Raw genomic sequence first — 20,083 nt, forward strand, 5'->3', positions numbered from 1 at the left:
TACATTTGTTTAGTCTCTGGAATGTAAAAATGCATAATGGCAGCTTTCCAAAAGACCCCCCTGCCAAATGTATCTGTTATATAGGGAAAATGTACACTTGTTTAGAAAGCAAATCAGGGGAGTAAATGAAGTCATACACATCCTAGTGTAGTCAGAAAGTGTCTACTTTCCATAAAAAAAGCTCTCAAACTCAACAAAAAGAGGAAGTGATATATTCATTATATAAGTAAAATATAGGTAAAATCATCTTTCATAGCAAACCTTGATTAGAAAAAGGTTTGAGCAAACTCTTACCCGGAGAGGACATCCTTCAAATGATCATCGTGGTTCATCAATTAGTGGAATGATAAAAGACGTTGGAGTTGGGGCATTGTCGTGGAAAACCTTATAGCAAGTTAACAGCAAGTAACGGGATATCTATACACTTCAAAAACCTTTTATTAGCCACATGAGCAGAAAGATATCTGATATCAGTTTACATTTAAATAAAAATAACAATTAAAAACAAATATATATATTTTAATTATTCTTTTCCTAAGAATTCTGAGCTATGATCTGCCTCTCTTGCTTCCGGGCCCTCCCGCTAACCAGGCCCTCTCCAACTCGCATAATGCACTGAAAAGCCTGCTTCAAACCTTTTCCCCCGGTAGATACATTTATAATAGGTTTTAAAGCGGTGATATGATGATATGATATGATATGATATGGCATTTGTAACGCGCCTATACACAAGTGTTTCAAGGCGCGACGAGGCAGGGAGGGGGGAACAAAGGGAGACAGACAACGATCCTACTAGGCCAGGTGTCATTCAGATCGCGCAAGGTTAAGGGGACGGGAAAAGTGCAAGGGGGAAAGGGAGAGGGGAAAGTGCAGTACACGGTTAGTAACAAACAAGATAAATAATAAGGGCCAGCTGGTGGCAAGTGCAAGAGAAGTGCAGACAAGTGCTGGGAAGAGGGGCTCTAGGGATACAGAGACAGTCCCGCAGTGCAGGTGTTGCCGGGAAGGCAGTGCAGGGGAGAGTGGCCGGGCCAAGGACCGAGATTGGCGAGTGGCCCAGTTGCTGATTTAGTACAATTTCAGTGATTTAGCAGGGGACAGGGGGAGAGAAAGCAGAAGCAAAGAGGAGGATTTTGAGGCGCTTCCGGAACCGGAGATGGTTCTCTCAAGTTTTAGGGAGGCAGGAAGGAGGCCCCTGCAGCGGAGAGAGTTCTCCCACCAACTCGGTGCTTAGAGAAGCGATTGACCCTGAGGGAGTTGGAGGCGGATGAACGAAGTGCTCGAGAAGGAAGCTATTTAGGAAGGGAGAGTTGAAGGTATTTTGGCCCCAAGCCACAGAAGGCCTTGTGGACAATGCAGAGGGTTTTGAACTTAATCCTCGCAGCCACAGGGAGCCATTGTAGCGATTTCAGTCCTGGAGAGATACGGTCCCGGGGCTTGAGGCCAAGGACAAGTCTCGCAGTCCTGTTCTGGATGAGTTGCAGAGGGCGGAGAGTAGAGGCAGGCAGATTTAGGTAGAGGCTGTTACAGTAGTCCAGCTTCGAGAGAACCAGGGCTCTGGAGACAGTGAGCTTCTGGGGGAAGGAGAGGAAAGGAAGGATGCCTCTGAGGAGGTGCAGCTGGTAGTGTGAAATGTGTGGCGAGAAGGAGAGTGTGGAGTCGAAGATGACCCTGAGGTTTTTAGCCTTGCAGGTAGGAGCAGGAAGAGGGCCAAGAGAGGCCGGCCAGAGAGCTGCAGGGAAAGAGGGAGTGGGTGTGCCGATGAGTAGAATCTCGGTCTTACTGGCATTAAGGAAGAGGTCGTTGGCGGCACACCATTCCTGGATAGCAGAAAGACAGTCAGAGATGAGGGAAGGTACTGTTTGAACAGCCAGGGAGAGAGGTTTGAACCCTGGGGGACACCACAGGTAGAGAAAAAGGAAAGACCCCAGTTGGACCTGGGAGGGTCGATCTGAGAGCAAAGAGGTCAGTCAAGCCAGAGCCTGACCAGTGATACCAGGTTATCACGGAGGCGGTTGAGCAGGATGGTATGGTTGACAGTGTCAAAGGCAGAAGAGAGATCAAGCAAAATGAGAACACAAGGAATGTTAGAGTCAAGGTTCGAGAGCAGGTCCTCACGGATGTTCAGGAGAGCAGTTTCCGTGCTTCTGGCAGCTCTGAAGCCAGACTGATGGTCATGAAGGCTACCAACAGATTCAGCATGGAGATGGCAAGTTTCTCCAGGAGCTTGCCCATGAAAGGAGTGATAGAGATAGGGCGATAGTTAGCTGGGCAGGACGGGTCGGAGGAGGGTTTCTTAAGCAGTGGGTGCACAAGGGAGTGCTTGAGAGGGGATGGGAAGACTCCAGAGGCGAAGGAGTGATTGCAGAAGTAAGCAAGGGCAGGAGTCAAGAAGTCAATGTGGTCCTTAATAGTTTTGGAGGAGCAGGGGTGGAGCTGTGTTGACGAGACTTTTCATAGGTGCATTAGTGTTCCTCCAAACATACCTTTTTAACTGTAAACGAATAACAAAGTTACTCATAGTAGTGACTATCGTACTTGGAGCCCATAGTCCCTTTAGCTTCATACTTTTTGGGACATTCCGTCCTTCGTGACGGGACGGGAGCACTTTTTGAAGCATCAAAAAGTGTAGTGTCCTTTTATTTTTATGCAGTGCCATCGAGCCTGGCTGTAGCCCCGCCTTCCTGAGCCCCATCCAGCGCATCACCCTTCAGTCCTTCTCTATCATCAAAGCCGAAGGACAATTTACCAAAGAGAGGAAACTTTTTAGAAGGGAAGGCAGGCAGGCATATGTAGGAACGGGAAATATGGACTAGGAGTATGATAGTCACTACGGTCAATAACTTTGTTATACTCCTATGTCCCATCCCCTTTCCGCCATACATTTGGGAGATTCACAAGCATTGATTTATTAAATGGGTGGATGGAAAATTACCTTACTGTAAAAGGTTTTTAAGCACATCCTGGCCAAACTGGGCATCTGCCTGGGAACTGAGATCAAGACAATAGTGCTTACAAAAAGCCAAGGGTGGGCCCATGTGGCCGCTTTGGCAATGGTTTCCCATAGAACATATTTTTGGAAAGCTACAGCTGCAGCTTTCCTCCACATCAAATGTGCGTGGATGCCCTTTTGGGGCATGAAGGCCTTGTGCTGAATAAGCTTCTAAAATGCACAAAGCAATCCAACGCGAAATGGAAGCTTTGGAGGCTGGGTTCCTTTAGGATTCCGAAAGGTACCAAAAAGCTGCAAAAGGCTTCTGAAGTCGCTGGTTCTTTGTAAATAAAACTTGAGTGCCCTTTTGACATACATATAATGGAGGACTCTTTCTGCATCTGACAACGGGTCAAGAAGGAAAACCGGCAAGAAAATAGGCTGGTTATATCTTTGGAAGAAAAGATGGATGTGTGCGGAGCACCACCTTATCCTTATGAAAGGTCAAAAAGGGATGCTCGATAGAAAGAGCCTGTAACTTACTTATTCTTCTGGTCAAAGTGGCAGCTATCAAGAAAGCCACTTTGCAGGTGAGGAACTTGAGCTCTGTAGTCACCAGGGGCTCAAAGGGTTTGTGACGGAGAGCGGTGAGGACTACCTTGAGATCCCATTGAGGGTGAGTTGACTTGACCGGAGGAAAAAGATTAAGCCAAGCGAAAAGCCATTTTATGATAGGATTTGTTAGCATAAAAGAGCAATCATCTGTGCGAAGGTAAACACTGATGGCAGACAAATAAATTCTACAGGACAAAATGTGGATGCCGGTGGCTGCCAGGTCTGAGATGATCATAGGACACAGTCAATAGAATGTTTGCAAAGATAAAGCTGCCTGGAAAGGCACCAGTGGCAGAAACAAAGCCACTTGCTTTTGTTATTGAGCTTGTGTTAAAGGTTTGTGTGCTGCCTGAGTAGTATACATATTGTCTTCCGAAAGACTGGACTCAGGAACCATGCTGCTAAGCTGAATGGTTGTGGGGGGTGGGGGATGCCACACTTGTTATCTGTTCTGGTGCAGAAGATTGGTAATCTGCAGGAACCTGAATGGAGTCTGTATTGAGAGATCTACTAGCGGTGGAGCCCTGGTACCTCCCCGTTTGTTCACACAGAACGTCGCCATCGAATGGTCTGTGCGCTCTCGCATTACTTTGCTTGCAGAAGATGGAAGGTCAAAATGCTTTCCGCGCCAGAAAAATTGCCAAGAGCTCAAGGTGATTGATATGGCGCTTACTGTCCTGCAGCGACCACAGATCAAAAACCTCTAGGTGTTCCAACGTTGCACCCCAGCCCACAAGGGAGGAGTCTGTTGTTAATGTGACTTGAGGCGACGGCTCCCACCAAGAGGTTGGTGGGGTCCGACCACCACTGGAGATCTGTAGTCCTAATCGGGGGGATTGGAATCAACCAGGAGTCTGGGTCAGATGCTTGAGACCAGTTCCTTTTGAGCGCCAATTGCGTACGTCTCATCTTCAACCTTGCCAGAGGAAGGGCTAGAACACATAAGGCCCAGAAGCCTCTGAAACCACCAAGCTGACCTGTGGGATGAGTTTAGGAAAAGGTGGCCGACAGATCGGTCATCCTGTCCTCGGTCAGAAAAACCTTGCCCTTGATCGTACCCCAGCGAAAATCTAAGAAAGTCAGGTTCTGAGAAACGGTCATCGATGATTTTCACCAGTTCACCGTCAGTCCAAGCCGGAACAGCAGTTGGGGAAGGAAATGAAGAGGATTCACTGCAGTTTTCAGACAGTAACTACGAAGGAGCCAGTTCAAATATGGATAGACGTGGACTCCTCGGAGACTGAGGAACACTGCCATAACCGCCATTATTTTCATAAAAACCTGTTTGGCTGAACTGAGTCCAAAGGGGAGTACTCAATACTGAAAATGTTCTGTCCCTTCTGAGAAACAAAGGAATTTGTGGTGTTGGGGCCCTATTGGAATATGCATATACGCATCTTGGAGATCCACCACGCAGAGCCAATCATCCTTCAAGAGGGAGGATCTGATCTGCTTGGGAGTGATCATCTTGATTTTTTCCTGGGGAAGGTACAGGTTGAAATAGGACAGACCTAGAATAGTGCACAGACCGGCCTGGTTTGGTTTGGGTACCGTGAACAGATGGCACTAAAATCCCTCCCCATCTTCCAATGGGGGAACACGCTCCACCACCCTGAGGTCCAGGAGCTTTTGCACCTCGGCCCAGAGAGAGGGTGACCCTGTCTGTTTGTTAGGCAGAAACCTGTGCAGTTCCCTTTGGGAACACTGCAAAAGATTTAGGACTACAGGTGTTAGCAGTAAACCCACTTGGTAGCAGTCTGTACCACCCAGATTTACCTGGTAGCTGTGGCTGAGCAATCAGACTTCCCTCAAGAAGAGTTAGGCAGTATGCAAAGTATACACAATAGGCACTCAGACACAATAGCACAAGCAAACACTGACCAAAGCTTTGGTATCAAAGTATATAATTATTTATTTAAGAACACACGGTTTGAAACACTCCAGCACTCTTATTGTAAAACACTCTAAACACAGTTACTATTATAATATATACAACCCTTATTCCTTATCAGACAAGTCTTAGTTAACACCACTTATTGCCAGACAGAGGTGAGCGCTTAACTATAGATGGCACTCCAATAAGTTCATGAAGAAGGGAGGGAAAAAGACAGAATATGTGAAGATACACCACTCTAAGATTTAGGAACACTTTTAGCAAGGCAGAAGAGCAAAAGTCACTTGTGAGCCAAAGTCCATAAGCTGGGCCCACTCTTAGAGAGAGCAGAGCACAAATGCGCCCAAGATCACACAGTTACACTAGGCTTTGAAAGTCTTGCAGAGAGTTTGAAAATAGTTTAGAGAGGCTCAGAAAAGTTTAGCCAGGTTGTCCCAGGCTAACCCAGGTTCAAAGCCGGGGGCTAAATCTACCCCGTACAGTCGGTGGCAAGGGAAGCCAGGCGGAACACGGTACCTTAAGTGAGAAGGATCCTCCAGCGGTGGCAGTTGTTCCTGGCAGCGGGTGCAAGTCTCGGCGTCGTCCAGAGGAAGACAAGATCTCGACTTGGAGGAAAGATGAAGGTTGTTGCACTGCCAGGGAAGAAACCAGCCGCAGAGTTTTCCGGTTAAAGGTATTACCCTTTATTTCGTGGTAAAACGTGGTATTGCGGTTGCCGGGGTGCTTTGCACAGGCAAGGCGGCCACGAGATAAGTCGGGAAGGCGAAAAGACGGTGAAACTGGTTATCCCCACCAGTCAAAGGAAGAAGACTCTCCGGCGGGATATCGCCTCTGTCGTTGGGAAAAGTGGTGGGACGGTCCAGGAGGGCTCCACCGGTGGTGTCGTCGTAGCAGGTCGGCTCAGCTTCTCCCTCGTCAGATTCTTAGGTCCTGTGGCGGTTCCAGTCCCCAAAGCCCTGCTTTTATGCAGAAAACCCCCATTCAATCAGCCTAGCTGTCACACAAACATGCTAAGTGGTGAGCCGGCCGGCTCACCACTTCGGCCAATCAGGACGGAGTGCGACTTGAGTTGCCTAGGCAACTCAGTCCAGGGTGCCTAAATCCCCCTCCACCCCTCCTAAGTACCCCAGACAGAGTGGCACCACTTTGGAGGGCTTCTGTGGAGAAGCCCGCCAAAAAAGTGCAACAAAGGGCTCTACTTGGGTTGGAGTCACAGAAGAGAATACAAACGCCATTTTAGAACCGAGTTTTGGCAAAAAATACCAACCAGAGAATTAATAATAAATAAATAAACCGGCGGTATGTTCGAGGCTATCGTAATTAAATAAATAAAGATAGTAGCCTCGACAATGGGAAAATCCCATAGAGAAATATTCACGGTTGAATATAAAAAGTAGTATCCACTGCCACCAGCCAAAACTCGATCGGGGGGACGGAGACATGACCCTCGACTAACAGACCCCAGGGCAATCGAATTGCCCCAGCCAGTACGTCCACAATATGATGGTTTGTACTGGTTCTGTTCAGAATTCAAGACTAGTAAAGTCAATGGTGACTTTACATGCCCTGGGAGACAGTAGTCAGTCCCAGGGTATGGAGTCTATACTGGGGGGTCACAATGACACCCCTGTGTTACTGCACTGAGGGTGCTGTGTAACACACATCACAAAAACACATGAAGCCCTACGGAGTAAAAGACCCCATAGCCCATTAAACACATCTAGAGTCAAAGGAATACACTCAAATCATGTCCAAGAGTGAGGGTAAAAAGAGTCTCACTCTTGGCAGGAGAAAAAAATAAACCCCAAAAATCCAGCAAAGCTGCTGGGGGACTCACTAGGTTAGGAAATTCAGCCTAAACAGAGAATTCTCCCTAACACTGTTGTAGAGGAGGATGAAAAGGTAGGGTATCCGGAAGGGGAAGGTCAAAAACCTGCACGGGTGACGGACGAAACCCACCGTTCGTCGGTATGGTCATCCAATCCTACAGATGCAAAGATTTGTGGGACCGATGGAAGACATCATTTGGCAGACTTATCGGTGGCTAGGGCGCATGATGCAGAGGAGGAGGTTGAGGATCGGGAGGAAAAAACAGCCGCCTTGTCTCGGTTTATTGCGTCGAGGCCCACTAGGGAAACCATCAGGTTGGTGCGTTTTACAGTCCTGAAACCCTCTAAAGCCCGAAAAAGATCTTAACCGGGAGTCTGTTTTGTGAGGGTAGGACAATATGGAAGGAACAGGCTTTGCTAGAACCGACAATGACTTGGTTGTTCGTGTACTAGCCTTTGTTTCATTCAGTTCCTCATCTGTTGAAGAATGGGAAAGATCCTTGTCCTCGAAAGGCAGATCAAGAACCTTTTCTCGGACCTCTCTTGAACATTTTCTAGCATGAAGCCATGCTTGGCGGAGACATTTGAAGTCCTCCAGACTGCCCTGAGGAATACAGTCTTGAAATTCAGACAACTCCCTCCATAACTTGAGGTTAGCAGCTGAGAGTATCACCTCTGTGTTTGACTGGCATAGCTGAAGCCCTGGTTGGCAAATACCAGCCAGTCAAGGATCTTGTCTTTCTCAGACAACACTTGTGCCGAAGCGGTGGAAGAAGAGGAAGAAGGCTTACGCTGAAGCGTAGCGGGCTCAACCAATGTAGACGAAGGGAAACCAAAGGAATTTTTTCAGATGAATGAAGCTTGTATCAAGCATCTATTTTTCTGTTAATGTGATGCCCCGTATGGGTTTTTCCCAAATTTTGCGGGCCTCTGCCAGCACATCATACTGTTGAAAAAGACCTGAACGCTCATGGGATTTCAACATTAGGACCCCCGATAGAGCCCCCTCCCCGGAAGCTGGGGATCCGGAGCTGGAATATCCAACAATGCCATTAAATCCAGCACTCTGTAATGGAACACCCTGATAGAAAAGGGTGGGTCCTTACTGTCCTCACTCATTTCCTCCTAGTCCTTTTGGCGGGAACTGAAGGCGGGTCAAACACCTTCGGTTCTAGAGGGTGCACAACCCGAGTCAGTGGTGCGGAAGGGGGGATAGGCGATGCCGGTGGCTGAGGAGGCAATTCCGATGTACTCTGAGGAAGCAGCAGAGAAGTGGGTTGAGGATCTGGAGGCTTTGGGCACAAATCATTGAAGAGGCCCCTAAAATAAGCCTTCATTGGGTTTGTGTGCATGAGGGCTTGAAATTTGCAAAAGAAAGCATCTTCTGGGGACGCCGTAGGCTGAGACATGGACAGTGGCCAATCCAACGGGCCATACCTCCACGACTCCATCGAAATGTGCTGCCAAGATGGGCTACCTCTTACTTGATCAACGTAGTGTAGAGAAGCCATAGTTGGCGAAAGAGATCCTAGTATTCCAGTCAGATGCCGGCCGAAAAGGATTTCTGATAACAAGCTTGGGCAGCGAAAAATGTGGGCCGGACGCTATACCGAGTCCTCTTGACGCACTCATTAAAATGGCGGAGTTAGAAGGAGCAGGCAAAATGGACGCCTCTGACAATGAACCCTGGTTCTCGGATGAGCTCAGATCTTTAAAGCTAGGCTGTCATCAGGCTGAACATAAGTGGAGGGCCAGCTACACGACCGCTACCAGACCGTTTTTCGCTTGGCTCTGACAAGCTACCAAAAGGCTATTCTAGCAGCTAAAAAAATCTGGAAAGATTGAGGACGCTGTTAACAAGCCCAAGGCGCTTTTTTGAGTTAGTGCAGTCCCTCTCTACCCAGATTAAGTCAGGCTCTTCTAGTGAGCCTTCACGTGCCCTGTGCGAGTCTCTCTCCTCCTTTTCTCACTCCAAATTGTAGCAATATGCGAGGCCATTAATGCTAGTGCTGCTGGGACTGCGACTAAGCAACCATCTCCTAACATGCCCCTCCCCAATATGTCATGGGTCTCCTTCCCTGCTGTCTTGGAGCAGGATATTCTGAAAGCTATTCATGGCCTTAAATCAGCCTCGCCTGCAGATGCCATCCCTTTGGACGTACTTAAAGCTGTCTCAACTGACCCGATTACAGATATTACAACTGCAGTTAATCTGTCCTTTCTAGAAGGGCTGATCCCGAAGTTCTTGAAGCACGCCCGTGTGCTCCCCCCTATTGAAGAAGCCCTCATTGGACCCTACGGTTCTGGCTAATTTTCGACCCATCTCCCTTCTTCCTTCTCTGATGAAAGTTCTTGAGGCGTTGGTCTCAACCCATCCTGTCTTCTTCTATGGAATCCTGTGATTTTTTGGACATATTTCAGTCTGGCTTTCGCCCTGGCAGAGGCACCGAATCAGTTCTCTATTCCGTATTCAACGATTTAACCCGCTTAGTCGATCTGGGCACTGTGGGAGCTCTGCTCTTACCTGACTTGTTGGCCGCGTTCGACACAGTGGATCACTACACTCTGATCTCCCCGTCTGTCTAGCGTGGGCCTGGGAGGCCAGGTTTTAAACTGGTTTGCAAATTTTCTGACTGACCGTTCCCAGTCGGTCTTCTTATCCCCTTTCTGCTCGGAGTCTATTGCATTGTTCTGCGGAGTTCCGCAGGGATCTGCGCTATCTCCTATCCTCTTCAACATTTATATCGGCACTTTACTCCTCCTTATTATTATGTCACATGGTTTCCGTTTCTACTTGTATGCGGATGATACGCAGATTCTGGTTTAACTGGATCTCTGGCGTCCTGAAACTGCGGCTCAGCTTAGGAGATGTCTCGAGGACTTGGGTGCCTGGATGGCAAGCAAGTCCCTTAAAGTTAATGGCAGTAAAACAGAGGTCCTTGTGGTCGGAACTACTAGCTCCCTCAACTACTGGACCCCTGACTTCTGGCCTACTACTCTCGCCCCATTTCCCTTGCCTTCCCCTACAGTGATACATATCGGGGGTTAAGTTTTCATCTTCTCTGACTATGACTGAGCAAGTCGGGGCTTTCTGCAAAGCCAGTCATTTTAAATTGCGCACTCTGAGGAAGGTTCTCCCCTTCATTCCTGGTCATCTTCATGCTCCCGTGGTAGGAGCGTTGGTTCTTAGTAAGGCCCATTATTGTAACTCGCTGTACTACGGCCAACCACGCTATCTGGTAAATCACATTCAATTGCTACAGAATGCAGCAGCTCGAGCTGTACTGCGCCCTCTGGCCCGCACTCACATGGCACCACTCCTGAAACAACTGCACTGGCTTCCAATTGAACAACAGATTTTGTTTAAATCTATGTGCCTGGTACACCGAGCCTTCTATAAATTGGGAGCGGAATATCTTCAGGAGAAATGTGTTCACTATGTCTGTCAAGGATGGCACTCTGTCAAGAGTGGCACAGGGCCCCCAGGTAGGGTTTGGGTGGCTGTGCTGATGTAAGGTGACATAAGTACACACAGAGCAGGAAACTCAACAAGAAAGAAAAGCAGGCAACTGTAGTTGTGAACAGAAAGGGGCAGGAAATACAAAGATACAAAAAAACGGGATTCCCTCTTGGGGTGTATGCAGAAATGGAAAAGAGTGTTCCACGGACCTTTGGAAACTCCAGCCTTCTGCACAGATTACTATTACTCTGTGTGCTCATGGCTGGGAACAACAGCTGTGGGTGTCTGTAACACAGAAAACGCGACAAGGGAAGGGGCAAAGGTTGCCTGCCGGAAACCAACAGTCAAGCTCTGTACAAAGGATCAACATAAGACACAAGAGAGACAAGAACAGAAATAACCAGGGAAAAGGAAGTCTAAGAGAAATCTGGCAGAAGGGAATGAAGGAAAATAACAGTACAATAGAAATGGGTAAACTGAAGGGGAGGACAGAGGACTCAAGGAAAAGAAGGACAGGGATCAAGAACACGGGTTGCAAACAAGGAAGAGAGCAAGGGAGCAGCCGCCAGGAAATAGGGGGGCTGCAAACAAGGAAGCAGGGCTGCAGTAACGGATGACACAAGGTGCAGAAAAACTGTAGGGGATTGCAGAGGACTGTAGTAGGCTGCAAGGCAGAGAGTCCAGAAGAGCAGGACTGAGAGCTGTAGTAGGCAGCAGACAGAGAGCCCAGAGGAGTAGGGCAGCAAGGAGCGAACCCAAAGGAACAGGGCGTTGAGGCAGGGAGACCAGAGGGTCAGGACTGAAAGCAGAAGAGAGTAGCAGGCTGCAAGGCAGGGAGCCCAGAGGACCCGGGCTGTAGGCAGCGGAGGATTACAGGCTGCAAGGCAGGGAGCCCAAAGGACCAGGGCTGTAGGCAGCGGAGGGTTGCAGGCTGCAAGGCAGGGAGCCCAGAGGAGCCTGGCTGTAGGCAGCGGAGGGTTGCAGGCTGCAATGCAGGGAGCCCAGAGGAGCAGGGCTGTGAGGCAGGGAGCCCAGAAGGCTAGGGCTGTAGACAGCAGAGTTTAACAGGCTGCAAGGCAGGGAGCCCAAAGGACCAGGGCTGTAGGCAGCGGAGGGTTGCAGGCTGCAAGGCAGGGAGCCCAAAGGACCAGGGCTGTAGGCAGCGGAGGGTTGCAGGCTGCAAGGCAGGGAGCCCAGAGGAGCACGGTTGTGAGGCAGGGAGCCCAGAAGGCTAGGGCTGTAGACAGCAGAGTGTAGCAGGCTGCAAGCAGGCAGCCCCGAAAGAGCACAGGATCAAAGCAGGAAAATACAGCAACAGGAACAGCATACGAAATAGAGTCACAAGGCAAAAAGGGGCTGGGAGGACTCTTGATGCAAGAGACTGAGCTTCTGCAGGCAGCTGCTTAAATACTGCCCTGCCCTGTACTGAGGCAGGCTAATTGGCAGCACCTGGAGCAGCACACCTGAAAATAATCTGCCTCCTCCCTCTCTGGTCGGAAGAACTAGACTGGATTTCAGAGAACACAAGCAACTTCTTGATTAATGAACACCCAGTGACTCTGGTGTTCTAAGGCCTCCCGAAAATCCACAAACACAGAACTGATCCACCTCTAAGACCTATTGTCGTAGGGACGGAAAGTATTTTTCAACCCCTTGCAATCTACCTCGACACAGCACTACAACCTTTAATACAAAAAACTAATACTTATCTAAAGGACACAACCCACTTCCTACAAATCATCAAAGATCTCGACATGAACGAACCTAACCTTATACTTTTCACCATGGATGCAAGTACTTTATATACTTCAATCCCACACCACCAAGGAATTGACGCATTAGAATGGTTCCTTCTTCAACACCATGAAATCAAGATACAAAAGACCTTTGCAATTGAATTAATTAACATCATCTGATTCTCAACAATTATTTCAGGTTCAACGGACAATACTTCTAACAAACCTCAGGGACATCGATGGGGTCTCCAGTGGCACCTTCCTATGCCAATATATTTATGTATTATTTTGAACATACTTATATCTTGGAGAATCCAACATGGAAAGGAAAAATCAAAAATGGTATAGATACATTGACAGGTAAATGAAGAGAGGGAGGAGGGCACCACTTGGTAGTTTGGAAAATAGCGTGAAGGGTTCTGTCATTCAAAAGGGGTATTTTGAAATACTTTTGCCTGGAGCTGCCAGTCCATAAAAGACCCCTTAGCACCGGGACCTATTCAAACCAATAATCTCCAAAAAACAAAGTGACTCCACTTTGTTAGGAAAGGCGCTTCTCAGTTAGCCCCAATAAAAGGTTGCTGTATCTTAGTTCAATGCTAATGCACATTTCTGAAATGGGCAATTTTTGATGGATGCTCTATGTGTTATCTATTAAGAAGATTCTCATCATTTAACATTTCAGAAATGTGCATTAAACATTTTCTGTCTAAACTCATTGAATTAGCATTTCTGATACCATTAGCATTGAACTAAGATACAGCAACCTTTTATTGGGGCTAACTGAGAAGCGCCTTTCCTAACAAAGTGGAGTCACTTTGTTTTTTGGAGATTATAGATACATTGACGACATATTTGGCATCTTCAAGGGCATGGAATCGGAGCTACTGACCTTCTGGGACTACCTAAACCAATGCAACGACAGGATCAAGTTGACAATTGAAATTGGGAAACCATTCATCAATTTCTTGGATGCAACTATAGAAATTTCCAACAAAGCCTTAAAGACACAAATTTACAGAAAACCCACAGATGTTAACAGTACCCTACACTTCTATAGTTCTCATCCGAAACATCTAAAAGAGAATTTACCATATAGTCAACTCCTCCGCCTGAAGAGAATCACTTCAGAGGTTGACAAACTTCAAGAGGAATATTCAATCATGAAGTCCAGATTTAAAGATCGACATTTTCCAACTGAACTTATTGACAAGGCCATACTCAGAACAGAAGCACAGGGCCGGACGGACCTGCTGGACACTAAACCAAAGGAGGCCAAATCCAATTTGATACACACACTGAAATACTCTAGCCAAAGTTTCCAGATAAAACGGATAATCTACAAAAATTGGGACATCATTAAATCAGACCCACAGCTTAATCAGCTGTTCCCAGAACCACCCATGTTGGCCTACAAAAGGGGTAGGAATTTGAGACAAGTTAATCAAAGCAGAAAAACAGAAAATTCCTAAACAAACAGTTTTAAACAAACCAAAAAATGGCACCTTTCCTTGCTTGAACTGCCAGCATTGTTCCAATGTGATAAAGGGAGACCATATTAGGCATGCCAACACTGGCAAAAAAAATACCACTAAAACAATACGCCACCTGTGACTCGAAAAACGTCATTTATGCTCTACGCTGCCCTTGCAGGCTATACTATGTGGGGAAAACAGCAAGAAAAGCAAAAGAACGTTGGACGGAGTAAAAATCTAATATCTGTACCAAAAATATAAAATCTCCAGTCTACAGACACTTCAGAGACCACAAACATACTATGGCCCAAATGAGAGTTGTAATCCTCGAAATTGTACAGCCTCTTCCAAGAGGTGGTGAGCTACAAAAAATCTTGTCACAAAGAGAACTTTATTGGATACATTCCCTTGACTCACTTACCCCGTTGGGGATGAATGAGGATTATTATCTAGGTCCTTTCTTATAATTAGCCATCCTTCATTATTCTCTTTTTTTCCTTTTCTCCTTTTTTAAAACTATTTTTTAAAACTATTTCTTCAATAGACAGACTGCCATACTACCCATCTGGCACCTAAGAACTCTCCCAATCCGTACTATTTCTTAGCATCCACTATCTGTGTTAAAGACTAGGTTCTGGCTATGAGAATGTGCATCCAATTTGGGACAGGAAATATGTAAGCATACAATTACCCTCCGCTGATGGAGCATTGTCTGATTTATATTAATATGTATTTCTCATGTGTATGTTCACATTTATGTCTATTTGCGTTTATATTTAGGCAATTCTGATCACTTCGTTCTTTTCGCATAATACATTTAACGACACACTTCGGTTGACTACTCGATACATAATATTGTACGGTTATTTTTGACCATAGTACCGGATTGCCCATATCACTTTCACAATTTCACTACTTGAATTTCTTCACATTAAAAATACTATGCAACACGCCAGTTTTCTTTTGAGCATCTCACGCTCAATGGTTTCTATTTACTTACGCAAAACGTGATTGTGACGTCACTCGTCTGACGCACACCACGTATCAACAAACATGACGGTAGAAATCTACACATGCACATATAGGCGTATCTGCCGCGCATGACTCTTGTGACAACCCATTTGATGACAGTATAAAAGGAGACACCTCACGGTGCAGTCGCATCTCCAGCCTGGTAGACGCAACCCACCGTGAAGAATCTAAGCTCCTTTTCTCTAGATTTAATCAAGTACTTTGGCCTCTTCAGCATCGAATACTTGACCTCCAATCTATAGGCCACTATATATACTCACCTTCTCTTCTTTACCTGTCATTTTTCTAATACTCAGCCGACTGCCGCCTCCTGGACATTATCTGTTACCATTTCCTTTTGGAGATAACCATCGAAAGAATATGCTAAATAGCATTTTGATTCACGAGCTACATGTAAGTTGCCATTCACCTATCCTCATCTCCTCCTTTTTTATCGGTACTTAGACTATTTTTTCGTAACACTCTTTTTTACATAATATAGAGGGGCTCAAAGAAAGAAATTTGAACACTCTGACCTGAAGCACTTCTTTAAAAAACCTACCCTTGCACAACTTTCTACCCTGTAGGGTAAGCGCTTTTTTCATATGTTTGACTAACAACTAATGTCATTTGGAGTATGTACAGAAATATTACTTACCTCTCCTAGAGATACAGCATCTGTTTAAAAAGTTTAAATAGTAAAATGAGAGTTACCTTTTGTTCTTTTGTCCAACAAATCACAATGTCTAGTCCACGGATTTGCTTGTAATCTGATATCTGTATCCTAACATTACTTTTCAAATTGTTATCATCCGCTGAAATAATGGCTGTGTTGTCATTTTACCGAGTTTAAAACGTTTATAGGCTATATGAACTTATAGAATTGGTTAAAATATGATTTATGTTTTCTTTGTTTTTTTAGAAAAATTGTGCCATTGCCCCTGAAGAAGATTTGATAACTCGAAATGCGTTGGGCACCATCATGTACTATGTACAATAAAGCAACCAATATTTTCCACAATCTTCGTTTCATCAAAAAATGTATTTGTTCAATGAATATGGTTTATGTACCACTTAAATTGCTTACTACAAATCACTTTATGCTAAATGTTTCCTGAAACAATGTATAAACCGAGTATCTATAACTCCCTTTAGTTATTGATCGGTATTTACAGATATCCGACAGTGTGCAGCGAACGGGAGTTCCCAAACTTTTTGGGAACAACCACTTTTTTCCATATACGTATCCAACCTAGATGCCATGGTTGAGTCTTTCTCCACCGGCACCTCAAATTTATTTTCAAAACCTCGCCTTTTATTGTTTACCTAACTGTAAAACATCTTACATAGGTGTGCCTCCAGGTTCTATACACCTGTCTTAAGGCCATTGCTATGACAGGATTTTAGGAGCCTTACAATTGACTTTAGCCCTATGTGAGGGCTCCTCAGCTGAGTCATTATTCGAAGAACTTGGACACTTGCCCGACTTCTTCTCTCCCTCAGCAGGACTGGTATGGAGTTGTCACAACCCTTACCCCAGATCCCTACTGGCAAGTCGACTTGCCAGGAAAGGTCAGGGTTCGGGGCTCCATTCAGGCCTTGGAGGCCTTGCATCCACTCCCAAGACTCTCTTGGAGTCAGTTCTGGCGCCTCTGGCGCCAGGCTCATATTCATTGTGGAGAACATGTTTGAAGGGGGACTACTTTTCATTGGGCCTGCAGTTAACATGGAGGCATTTGCATAGCTTGGTTCCTAAGAATTAAGCTATGGGGTTTAGTGTTTTGGGTGTGGTGGCCTGGGACTACTTTACCTGGACTACTTTGCTGGGAGGCTATTTAAACCACACCCAAGCAACAGAGCACGATTTGCGTTACTTTGCAGACGGCAACGTAACGCTCACCGTGTCCTGTGATACCCGCGAGCCTCAGAGCAACGAGCCTGCAGAGGAGACAAAAGGAACATCATTAATAGAATCTTACCTGCAATCTCCATCCCGTTATCCGCTCTCCAGTGAACAGCTTCTTCTGGGTACTGTTACCTACCGGAACGAAGCGAGCTGGAAGGGAAAAGGAGAAAGACAACATTAGAAAAGGCATACTCCGGCATTGCTTAAGCTACAAACATCACAAGAAGCTTACCTGGCTTGTCACCTCCCGGCCGGCTTCATTCCAGAGTTTCACACCCGCTGGAGAAGGACAGCGCGACCTGTAAGCAAGAGAGGAGACACAGGTTAGCAAAGGCAAGACAAAGCAGTGCATAGCGCATTACTTACCGCTTTGCAGCGCACATCTCGTGCCATCATTTGCCGGCGGTGCAAATCTCCCGCACGCCTAGGGAAAAAGAAAAGACATTATTAATAACAAAAGAAAGGCAGGCAAGAACAAACAGCACTATAGAAAAACTGCTGCAATAAGACCCACCTTAAAGACACGAACGGTTACGCGCCAGTGAAGTAACTCGGTTGCCCACACCCACTGAAGACTACGCACCCCTACAAAGAAAGCAGGAAGGAGAGCACGCCTAATACCACAACAAGGTGAGGAGAGGGCCTAAGGGTTGAAGCCAAAGGGGTGGTGGGAGGATACTTTACCTGAGTCGCCCAGTCTTGAACCCAGTCCTCCTGTTTTTTCAGGCTAGACTTCATCTGAAGACACCATCCGGAAATCGGGGAGAAGGTTCCGGCAACCAACCAGGGCTGAGTGGCGTCCCCATGGATACTAGGTGAGCGTAACGGGAGTTTAGCATCTTTGAGGGGAACCTCAGGCAGGCACCCAGTGCCAAAAGCCCTAGTGTGGGTACTCTCGGCCCTGCTGATTTTTCTCTTAGCCCCTATTTGGGGATCCTCAGGATGGACCCTGGTAATTTTAGCCCCTCGCCTGGGAACCTCGGGGGAATCCCCAGTACTTTTAGCCCCTGTGCAGGAAACCTCAGGAATTACCCTGGGATTTTTAGCCCCTGGCCGGGGAACCTCAGGGGTGACCCCGGTACATTTAGCCCGTTGAAGCGTATCCTCGGAGGCGACTCCGGTATCCAGATTAGATCCCTTTCGGGATACCTCAGGGGGCACCCTGGTAAGGCTAGAGCCGTTGAGGCCCCTGCCAGCACTGGATGACCCAGGGAAGGAGTCATCCAGCTGGTGTGTCCTAAAAAAGTAAAGAGTTTACCGGATAGTTCCTCTTCTCGTCGATGAACTGCTGAAGGCGAGCCGGAGACAACCAATGAAAAACGTCCTCCCACCGGATGAGCCTACACTGAAGTACCCGGACGGATAGAGAGTCGCAGTGAAGACAGGAATCCCACCGATGATCTGAGCCCAGGCACCCCAAACAAAGAGAATGAGGATACGTCCTCGCAAAGTGACGTTCGTAAGATGAACAGGACACGAAACCCTGTTGCTCCGGCATAGACGGAGATGAAGAAGACTGTGCAACCAGAGCAGGAAAACTGAAGGACAAGAGGGGAAAAACAAATCATGCGATGCACTGGGCGGGGGCTCAGGACGGCTGGGCTATAGCAACACATGTTGGCCCTGCGCATAAATGACAGAAGGACAATAAAATGTTTGATACAAAAAGTGCTCCGGCCCCGTCACGAAGGACGGAATGTCCCAAAAGTATGGCGAAAAGCGGGTGGGACGTAGGAGTACACCTTGTGCTGGCCTGTAACATTTAAACTAGATGGAAAATGTGCACTCTCCTCGAGCAATTGGGGAATTAGAATTCACTGTTGGCGAGTACAAATTGGATGCAGTGTGCATGTGCAAACTGCCCTTCATGCCAGGGGGCGAGTGGCTCATGCCTGGGTATCAGTTTGCAACTTGCAATTTCTACCTCTGCTTAAGTGAATTCAAAAGGTTGGAGAAGGGCTTAAAAGGAAGAGTATATGTGTTCCCTGTGGTATCCCTTTCTTATTGTTTTTAAAAGGAAAACCGTCTGATGAGTATCCCTCCGCTGAGACGATCAGCATCTCGAACACACCTTGTTCGCCACTGCAACCCCATTTTTCACCTGCATATTTTACAAATTCAACTTCAAGTTCTCCCTTCCTCTGCTGCACGTCTGCACACAGAGCTGCTGCACGTCTGCACACATAACCCCGTGCATCCGTCCATTTTGAACCCATTATATAGCAATAACTAATTCCTCTTTTTCCCCCCAGAAAAGTGTAACATGAGTCTTGCTTTGATTTTTGGCATAAAAAGGTTGCAGATTTATTTTCCACAATATCATAACAACACACTGCACACATTAGTGGAAATAATTCTGAAGATGCGGTGACTGCTCTGTATACAAAAACCTGCTTCCCCCTTTCCTTCCAACAGTCCATCATAGGCCCCAACTCTCCCATCCCTTTGCGCCTGAGCCTCGCCTGCCCATGCAGGTGTTCGTGGGCGGGGAGAGTGCCGTTCCCTTGGGGGAAGCTGAGCCCTTGTTGTTCCCCCAGACGCCCCTGCCGTTTAGGCTCCCAAGGGGCGCTGGTCTGAGAAGAGCGAAGACCCTTCCAGCTTTCTCCTGGCTCATCTGGAGTCTGTCTCTTGTATTTGGTTGCCCAAACACCGCCACACCGCCTGTCCTCCTGCAACGTCGACAATCAGGGCTCCTTGCTTGTCCTGCTTGTAGGGTGGGTGGGTGTAAAAACGAAGTCCTCTGTCAGCAGGCGGGCGTCCCACTGCCAAGGCTGGATGCTGCCTGCAGTGGGAAGCCCGCTCTCTATGAAGGGGGTAGCCCCTCCCCTTTCCATTGTTGCCCCTTTGCAGGCTTTTTTCCTTTTTGGCGCGCTGTGCAGTTTCACAGGCTTTTCCCCTGCTTTGCCGCGCTTCGGCGGGCACCTCCCCTCCATCCTGTGTAGGAGGGAGGGGGAGTTTTAGGAGGAGGACACCGCCTGGGTTATCAGGGTGCCTCCTCCATTTTGGGATTTTTCGTTGTCACCTTCAGAGCTGTTCCTCTTGGTGCTGTCCGTCACAAGACGCAATATGACTGCCACTTTTCTTCACATATGCTCCTTCATGAATTGAGTTTTATGTCTAAGCTGTGTGTACAGATGTTTAGTATTCCAATGAAGGTTTGCAAAACATGCACAGAAAAACGGTCGACTCTGATAAGCAGAGTAGTCTATAAAATGACTGGGTGTC

At 47.0% G+C, this 20,083-nt stretch overlaps 1 protein-coding gene across 2 annotated transcripts in view; it reads right to left on the reverse strand.

The window, feature by feature from the left end:
• Nucleotides 1-20,083, reverse strand: part of IQCH (IQ motif containing H) — a 1,923,049-nt gene that overhangs the window by 1,242,042 nt on the left and 660,924 nt on the right. The window lies entirely within an intron of this gene.

This window comes from Ambystoma mexicanum, chromosome 11, assembly GCF_040938575.1.
Source record: "Ambystoma mexicanum isolate Mex_15411 chromosome 11, UKY_AmexF1_1, whole genome shotgun sequence".
Classification (NCBI taxonomy): Eukaryota; Metazoa; Chordata; class Amphibia; order Caudata; family Ambystomatidae; genus Ambystoma; species Ambystoma mexicanum.